Here is a 9,327-nt window from a genome sequence, read left to right as displayed (position 1 = left end):
GCTCTTTTCTCAATAGGCTTTGAGATACGACTCCTCTGTCCCAGGGTCTCTCACTGCCTGCTCCGATGCAATGTAAAAGGTCCCCTTTCTTCTCTCTCCTCTCCAGTGAGGTCATGTCCCATAGCTTCCATAACAGTGTTTGACAAGCTTCTATTCTTCGTTCTGGGTGACCACAAGATGACAGAATTACACTTGAATTCTGCTTTTGTTACAGTAAGATATTACGGAGTGGGGTCTGAACATCTGGTTTCATACAGGTGAAAAGCTTGTTTGGAGTGGATTCAGATAGATCATCTAAAAGTTATAAACTTTACTTACTGCCTTGGGTTCTGTCGAACAGGCTGTGGTAAAAGAAAATCATTTGGAAAGGCTTTTTCTGGCTACACAAACACAGAAGAAATGTGAGAGCTATTCATCCAGTCTCACAGCCTGAATATAAGTTCAGATTCCTTAGAAATAAGTTGATCCAATCAAACTGGATGAGAAATTGTATGTAAGAAGTACAGAAATCAATAAGCAATTTATAGACAGGCCTACTTGGAATTATTTGTAGTTTCAGAAAAATATCTTCAAAGCAAGAGTCTGCAACAAGACCTTTATTGACACTTTTTTTTCTTCAATGCATGATCAGATGTCCCACAGGACTATGTTTAAGACTGAGGTAAATCTGGGGCTGCAAGCACTACAGAGAAACCAGTAAAACCTGAGGATTTGACAGAGTTAATGCTTAATATTTATCAGAGAGGCACAGATTTTAAAGGTATTATGGAGAAATGAGAGCAGTGAAGAAAATCAGCCCTAGGTTAGTGTGCAACAACTGGAGAAAGCATTGTCTCATATCCTCTTTGATATTTGAGACACATCCCACTGGTTCTGGGAGGACGTTAGATGTCCAGACTTTTTTTATGTCAGAAGTGGCCAAATTGCCAAGTTCAAGCGTTTTGCGAAAATTGTTCCACATGTTTAATGAGTTTTCTTTGCATATTTTGAAGTGGTGGGAATAGACAGGGTTTGTTTCAGGGAAAGTTGCTGTGTTTACTTTGACATGATTGTCGTAATTTCTGTTCGCTCCTCTATGTGAGAAGTTACATGGGACTAAAAACCCAGTGTCGCTTCTAGATGTAATGCTCAGCTTCAGACTCCTGAAGAGCTTTTCTTTCGTAAAACCGTGGCTAGTTTTTGCTTTCTCTTTCCATCACATTCCCAGTCATAAAGTTTGTATGCTCTGAGGCCAAGTAACAGTCAATGGCTTATTAGTGTTCGTTTAATCAAGCTCCGATTCACAAGAAGACAATAGCTAGTGCCTATTCAGAGCCAACATAGTGTCAGGTAGGCATGGGTGAATAAATAATAATAATAAATGTAGTAATCGCTGAACGTAAAGGCATATTGTTGCTTTTATAGGTAGATAATTCAAAACGAAATTCAGCTCAAGGGGAGAATCTTTTCACAGTGTATGTCAGAACAGATGGTATCTGGGAAGTTTTTTATTGAAGTGGCTTGGTGAAATCTAGTTTCTTGATTTCACAGTACAGCTCTGAGCAATAGTTCAGATCGGTTCCTGCCTCAAAGGTCCCGTACCCCTCCTGATGCTATTGTATATTAGAAGAAATTTCTGACACAAACTTAATGTTTCCCAAAGGCAACATATTTCTAAAAAGTACCATTGTTAAAAAAAAACACAACAAAAAACCCATGCAGTACCTTAGTTTTCTTTTCTCATACAACTCACAATATGTTAACATGTCCCAGGGAATGTAATTTTGCAACACTGTAGGCAAAAATAAAATCCCAAGATGTAATGTTCTGTAGAATAACTGATTTTAGGGAATGGTTTCTTAGCTGCCTGCTAAAAATTTTTACTTAATTTCTCCTAGAAATTCTCTGCTTTCAAACAACAACAGAACCACACACCCCCAACAAAAAACCACAAACACTCCCCCCAGAAAAATCTAGTTTTTACTTGCTTGTGGCTTTTTTTTCTTCTTTAGCTTGATCATGCTCACTGATTGCCTGAACTGTAACTGGCATTTTTTTTCCTCAAAAATGTTTTTTTCCAAACTTTTCTGGAAGGAGACAGAAAGATTTAGGCTGGTTGTCTTTTCAATCAAATTTTAATCATTTTCAGAGGGAATATTGACACACTGAAAAACTCAGTTTTCTTGAGTTTTGGAAGTAGTATTTTCACATATATTAGCTCCTCACTCTACATGTCCTTCTTTACATGTTCTCTAGTGCAATAAAGTGAACAATGGTACCTAACCATTTCGTCTGCATGTTACAGAGACTCATTTGAAACCTTGATGCTTATTTGACAGGAGTGATGAGGAGCAATAGTCACAACTGAGGTCAATGAGAACTGTACTGTAGACCACCAAGTAGCTACCTGAGGAGCAGTACTACAGAAAGGTTAGTTCTTAGTTGTCATCAATTGGCCACACAAATTATGTGGCTTTTAATAGGTACCACTATACTTCTTCATCTCTCCTAATTTCCATTAACCATTTTTTAATTTATATGATCTCATTGTATATAGCCATTTGAATGTACATCACATATTGGACTTTACGTCTTTCCTACTCTGTGGGAGCAACTTGGGATAATGTCTGTCTTTTCACAGGTTCCTTGTACTACTGACTTGTGGTTGGAGATTACCTGCCATACTGGGGTCATTCTCTTTCTCAGTTACCTCAAACTGGTGGGCATTTATAGCAGCAACAAAAAAGTAATTAAGCATCAAGTGCCCTTCATATTCCCACAGAGTATTTCCGTTTTCCATTTTCTTCTGTGTTGGCAGTGCTTCTAGCATAGAATTATCAGCAAATATCACTGACAACAAATAACTTGGTGCACGTTTTTTACAAAAAATGTAGATGAAAACACTAAAATCCATCCCAATCCCATCCCTCGGGAGTTCTGGTAGCGAAGTATCTTCAGACATATGTCTCCCCTTTCAGTGCCGTTTTCTGTCCCTCCAAATAATTCACTTTTCATCACCAGCCACTGTTAGTCCATACCTTTTCTCATTGCCTATCTATTTTATATTTACTCCACATCTCATAATCTTCCTTTTTCTTTGTGAAAACTATCCTTCATCAAAATATGGGGGTTCCATCAGAAAACAAATAAAATAAACATTTTCCATTGAACAATATGGTTTCCCATACAGACATGGTTTTCTGATTGGCTCCTGTTCTTACTATTAATTCACTGCATCTGTTGGAACTCTGAAAACTCACATAATCCTTTGAAAAAGCTCAGATGAGAGAAGTCTTTCATCTGTTTTGGCACAATAGGGAAATATTACTGTTTAATTTTTTACGTATATTTATTTTGATCAGTAACCTATGCCAAAGATTTTGGGCTAGTAAACATTCTGTCTCTGTTCCATGAACAGTTAAGATCTTGAAGTACTGGAAAACTTGAATGTTGACTGGGGTAAATATTGACAGAGCAAAAAAAAGTTGTGAAACAGTGGAATAGCACTGTAACCAACAGAAAACTGGAGAGGTGGTTAAGAGGCCTGCTGATGAACAAGATGTTCAGAAATTATGATGGGAAGATTCATCTGTTCATAGATGAATTGCCCTCTCAATATCTGAATAATTCTAAAGGGACAAAATTTATTTTATACTTCTAAGCACTGAATCAAGGTTAAAAATTTGAGTTTAAAGGATGTGTAACGTAGTCAGATTAAATTTGAAAGAAATAATTTTCAGACACAACTGCGTGGGAGATATGGATGTCTACGAGACAGAGGAGAGATACTGCAGTTTGTCTTTCTTAGATGCAAGAATGCATTCAAATATTTTATCCTAATTGTATTTTTATGCTTTCTACTGTAGATCAATTTTTAAAGGCCGTATCTATAATATGAGTCTAGCACAACTTTCTTTTACAAAGCAAAGTTGAGAAGGCATGAAAAAAGCTGTGATTTTCTTTAATATTTGTTTAATAAAGTGCCAGAAGGAAAATTTACCATTTTTCCATGTGTCTGCTTTTAAATGAAAATTCATTTCTATAGACATTGATTTCCAGAGGAATTTAGGAAGTTTGATTAAAGACTGCACAGTCAGGTTGGCTACTGAAATGTAGCCAGTATGTAGTAGTATGACATATGAAAATAAGCACATAATAGGATAAAAATTTACATGATTTGAAGTTTTAAATCAAGTCAGTGCCAGATTCTCTCTGACTATGTGATAACAAAACTCTTCAGAGCTTTTTCAAAACCCTAGGTACGTTCCTAATGTCTTAGTTCAGCCATAGTTGTTAACTTCAACCCACCTCTTTTCTGACAATCTGACTCTCAGATGCATGTATGGGTGGGGTTTTTTTGTCCTCTAAGCCTGTTGTGAAGCTATCAAATTCCTGTTGTAGCTATTACATACTAAAGTGATTCTATATTGGTCTTGAACTCACTTACAAACATGAATCAAGCTTGTGAACATACTTGATTCCAAATACTGATCATTTGGACCTTTTTTTTTGAAAGAGGTTGTGAGGTGACATCTATTACAACAGCTGTCAATTTGAAAGCTGGCTTTCGGCACTTTCACTTAGAGAAATTTTTTTTATATATGTAGTATTTCTGTAAGACATTATCTAGAACGTGATTCTCTTAGTAAGCCCTAACACCTCCAGCTTCTCTGATTTTTAATTTAAAGACAAGTAAAAAGTTCTTGAGCTTCCTTCTTTAAAGTCGACTCATTAGTTTCCCTTTTTTATGTTGATGGTATAAGTTGACAGGGATGACAAACTTGCAGGTTATTGGTGCAGCATCTGTGAACGTGTCTTTGGAGGTTATAAAAATATGCCTTCCTTGCAGAGTGTAGTGCAGATAAATACCTCTGCTGAGGGGCCTGGCTGTTACAGCTTTTGAATAAGGACTAGGTAACAGGGTCTGAGAAGTGTGTAGAAGGATGACATTTCCCCCATATCTTACACAACAGATAATGGCCTTTACAAATAGGGAATCAATGGCTGGGTCGAGGGTGACCACCCAACAATCCAGCCTGCATTCTATTACGTGGAGAAGTATTCTGCAAGATGGATGAGATTTCTTTGTCAGAGGAATGCCTTTCAGTTCAAGTGGAAAACTGTGACATGAGTGTACTCATATCAGGTCATACATATCTAATAGTTCTCTTCCTTGAATTATGCCAAATGTTATTGAGATACCTGCTCATGAAGGCTAATTACCTCTATCGTATTCTCCTGCCTTGGTAGCATGGTTGTTCCTTAGATACTAAGAAATGATTTGTCTGGAAATTCAATTTGACTTTGGCCTACAGCTCAGGAAAAAAAAAGAACAGCATTCATTAAGGTTACTAATGATGAAGTTTTGATTTTGAGAATTTTTCAATACCTGTTTTATTAGATGGCAGTGTCATTTCTCTGGTGTAGAAAACACCACACTTGGTATTATCTTGTAGGTAATTTCAGCCTACAGGCTTACTGCTTCCCTGATTCAAATACCATCATCCCAGATAGATGAGATTTATTACCCTGTGAGGCTTTTCTCAGGAAACAGGATAAAAAAGAATTTATCATGCTGCCTTTCAGTGATGCCTTTTAGACGCATCATTAAATTCCAGCTTTTTCTCTGAACATGGTGAGTCCTATCATTGTTTCTCGTCATTCTACCTATAGGGTATAAAAAGTTGCATTTTTATTTGTTTTTTTTTTTTGTCTTCTATTTTTCTTTGTAAGTGATCAAACATCCTGTGATATTTGATGGCTTTCCTTTATTGCTCTTAATGTGAGTACTTCAACAAATAAAATTATTATTTTTAAAATAAAATAAAATTATTATTATTGTATTATCATTTGTTATTGTATTTCACAGAACCTCATGTAGTAGTTTTAAACTTTAATTAGGCATACCAAATAAAAAGAACTAATTTTAAAGATTTCATGAGTTTGAAGTACAGGATATAAATATTCATTCTATTCAGAATATAATTACAGACATGTACACCACAGGTCTGAGGCCTTATTAAACTTACGTTGTATCTTCAATTGTTTAGATTTTAATATTTGGGCTGTCAATTAAATTACTTTGATTACATTGCTTAAAATATGATTCCTAGCTATTGTGAGAGTTGAAATAATAAAAACTGGCTCTCGGACAGCAACCATTATTGTGCAGTCCAGGCTAACAGATTATCAGCAGCAGAATCTGACGCAAAGCTTAAATCTGCTTCAGAACTCCAGGATGGAAATCTGGGATATTTTCTAAAGTAACGGAGTTTCAGATGAGGCCACAGGAACACTAGCTGTATTAATATATATGAAGTTAAATGCATAAAGCAAAATAATTCTAGCTTCATCTACAAAAAAGCGGGGTATAATTTTGACCATTCCACTTTTCAAGTGCGATTTGGGGTTTATGAAATACTACCTCAATATGTAGTAGCAGGAGAAAAGGAGCAATACAAAAACCCCAGAAACTACAACAACAAAGTTAATAAAACAATAGAGTCCAAAACAAAAAACCATCATTATGCCACTGTACAAATCCACAGTTGTGCAGACCTTGAACACTGTGTAATTCTGGGCTCTTCATTTAAAAATCAAAAAGTCATAAAACTTGGAAAAACTATAGTGAAGAGAAGGAAGGTGAACAAAGGTGTGGGATAGATTCCACACAAAGAAAGACTGAATAAACTGAGACATTTTGGCTTGTAAATGAGAGATCTTAAGGTGATTATTATCGAGGGATTAAAAAAATGTGAAATGCTGCTCGCTGTTTTTTTTCAACACAGGAATGGGGCCATCAAACCAAAGCCAGTGTGAACCAATTAAGAACAAAAGGAAATGATTCTTCCCAGTTGACCGGAGGTTAGAAAAAGTAACACCCACCCACGAGAAGGGCCAGAAGGAGGATCCAGGGAACTACAGGCCTCTCAGTCTGACCTCGGTGATGGGGAAGGTTATAGAACAGATCATCTTGAGTGCCATTACACAGCACATACAGGACAACCAGGTGATCAGGCTCAGTCAGCAAGGGTTCATGAAAGGCAGGTCTTGCTTGAGTAACCTGATCTCCTTCTATGACAAGGTGACCCGCTTAGTGGACAAGGGAAAGGCTGTGGATGTTGACCTATACTTAAGTAAAGCCTTTGACACCATTTCCCCCAGCGTTCTCCTGCAGAAACTGGCTGCTCAGGGCTTGGATGGGCATATGCTTCTCTGGATAAAAACCTGGCTGGATGGCCAGGCCCAAAGAGTTGTGGTGAATGGATTGAAATCCAGTTGGCGGCCGGTCATGAGTGGTGTTCCCCAGGACTCAGGATTGGGGCCAGTTCTCTTTAGTGTCTTTATCAATGGTCTGGACACGGGGATTGAGTGTACCCTCGGTAAGTTTGCAGACGACACCAAGTTGTGCAGGAGTGTTGACCTGCTTGAGAGTAGGATGGCTCTGCTAAGGGATCTGGACAGGCTGGATCGACGGGCCAAGGTATCTCGTAGGAGACTACACAAGGCCAAGTGTCAGGTCCTGCTTCTGGGTCAAAACAATCCCATGCAGTGCTACAGGCTTGGAGAAGTGTGGCTGGAAAGCTGTGCAATGGACCTGGGGATGTTGGTCAACAGCCAGCTGAATATGAAATATGAGCCAGCAGTGTGCCCAGGTGGCCAAGAAGGCCAACAGCATCCTGTTGTATCAGGAACAGTGTGGTGAGTAGGACTAGGGAAGTGATCGTCCCCATGTACTTGGCACTGGTGAGGCCACACCTCAAATACTGTGTTCAGTTTTGGGCCCCTCACTACAAGAAAGACATTGAGGTGCTGGAGTGTGTCCAGAGAAGGGCAACAAAGCTGGTGAGGGGTCTGGAGAACAAGTCTTATGAGGAATGGCTGCAGGAACTGGGGTTGTTTAGCCTGCAGAAAAGGACTCTGAGAGGAGACCTTATTGCTCTCTACAACTACCTGAAAGGGGGCTGTAGTGAAGTGAAGGTTGGTCTCTTTTCCCAAGTAACAAGTGATAAGAGAAGAAGAAATGGCCTCCAGTTGCATCACAAGAGGTTTAGGATGGATATTGGGAAAAATCTTTTCACAAAAGGGTTGTCAAACATTGGAACAGGCTGCTCAAGGAAGTGGTTGAGTCACTATCCTTGGAGGTATTTAAAAGACGGGTAGAAGTGGTGCTGAGGGACATGGTTTAGTGGTGGTTTTGGCAGTGTTAGGTTAATGGTTGGACTTGATGGTCTTGAAGGTCCCTTCCAACCTAGACGATTCTATGATTCATGCAAAAGGTAGTAAAATTCTGAAATACCTAACTAAAAAATAATACAGATGTAAAAAAATTCATAGGTTCAAAATAAAACTTGACGAGTATTTAGAAGAAAGATCGCTAAAGGTTATACAATAGACAAAGTACTCAAAAATCTGAACAGAAGTGATCTGTTTTCTCAGAAAAATTTAGATACTTTGCCTCAATAAACTAAACCTCTTAAATGTACTTAAGCCAAATACTAAAATATTTTTGTCACAAACCAAAATAATTTAGATGTGCAGACACAGTGTTTCAGGTGCACAGTCATGGTGTTTTGAGAAAGTTCATGATCCAGTCTTGTTCTCTTCCTCTGAGGTTCAAGTTTTTTAGATGACCTCTGGCGCTCATGATCCATCACAAGACTTCTTCACAGAACAACAAGATAGTAATATGCTGCGAGAAGACAGTCTTTCTATAACCTAGTTTTCAGAGAGGACTGCAAAAAAATAAGGGTCAGCGATGTGTACTTCGTTTTAAAACAAATATATATTTCTTTCAATTTTAGTTTTCTGAATTCTGTGTGTGAAATTTTGACTTACATTGTTTAATTATTTCTCAGAAAACAAAACCTTCCCCTATAAGCTCTATCTCAAGTATCTTGACAACACATGCAAAGCTCAAACTAAGATCTTAGCAAATCTATGTGAATTACAAATGTGCTTCATTTTTGGGTTGTGGGAATAGGTTTGTTTTGTTGAAGACTGAGCTCACATAGCTTTTAAAGTTTTAATTTCAAATGGAAGTGAGAGCATCAATTTCAGGTGACTTTGTGTTCTTCTCTTGCTGCCTGCTGTGTTTTGTGGCATTTGCCCGTTGTTATTGGGTGTACTCTTCATGAATACAGCAGTGAGTTCTTGAGTGTACCTGCAACAATGCCATGGCTTTGAGAGTATGTAGCCATCACACTGGCTCCTTCATCAGTAATTTTGCAGACCAAAACAAAGAAAAAGACGACAAAGGTATGGAATGGTCTAGAAATGAGTTGATGAATGCTGATGAGTTTGCATAAGGAAGGGTTTTACTCTTCAGCTTGTTCTTTTCATAAACAC

Source organism: Larus michahellis, chromosome 2 (genome assembly GCF_964199755.1).
Source record: "Larus michahellis chromosome 2, bLarMic1.1, whole genome shotgun sequence".
NCBI lineage: Eukaryota > Metazoa > Chordata > Aves > Charadriiformes > Laridae > Larus > Larus michahellis.
The sequence above is the reverse complement of the archived record's forward strand: the minus strand, read 5'-3'. Positions refer to the sequence as shown.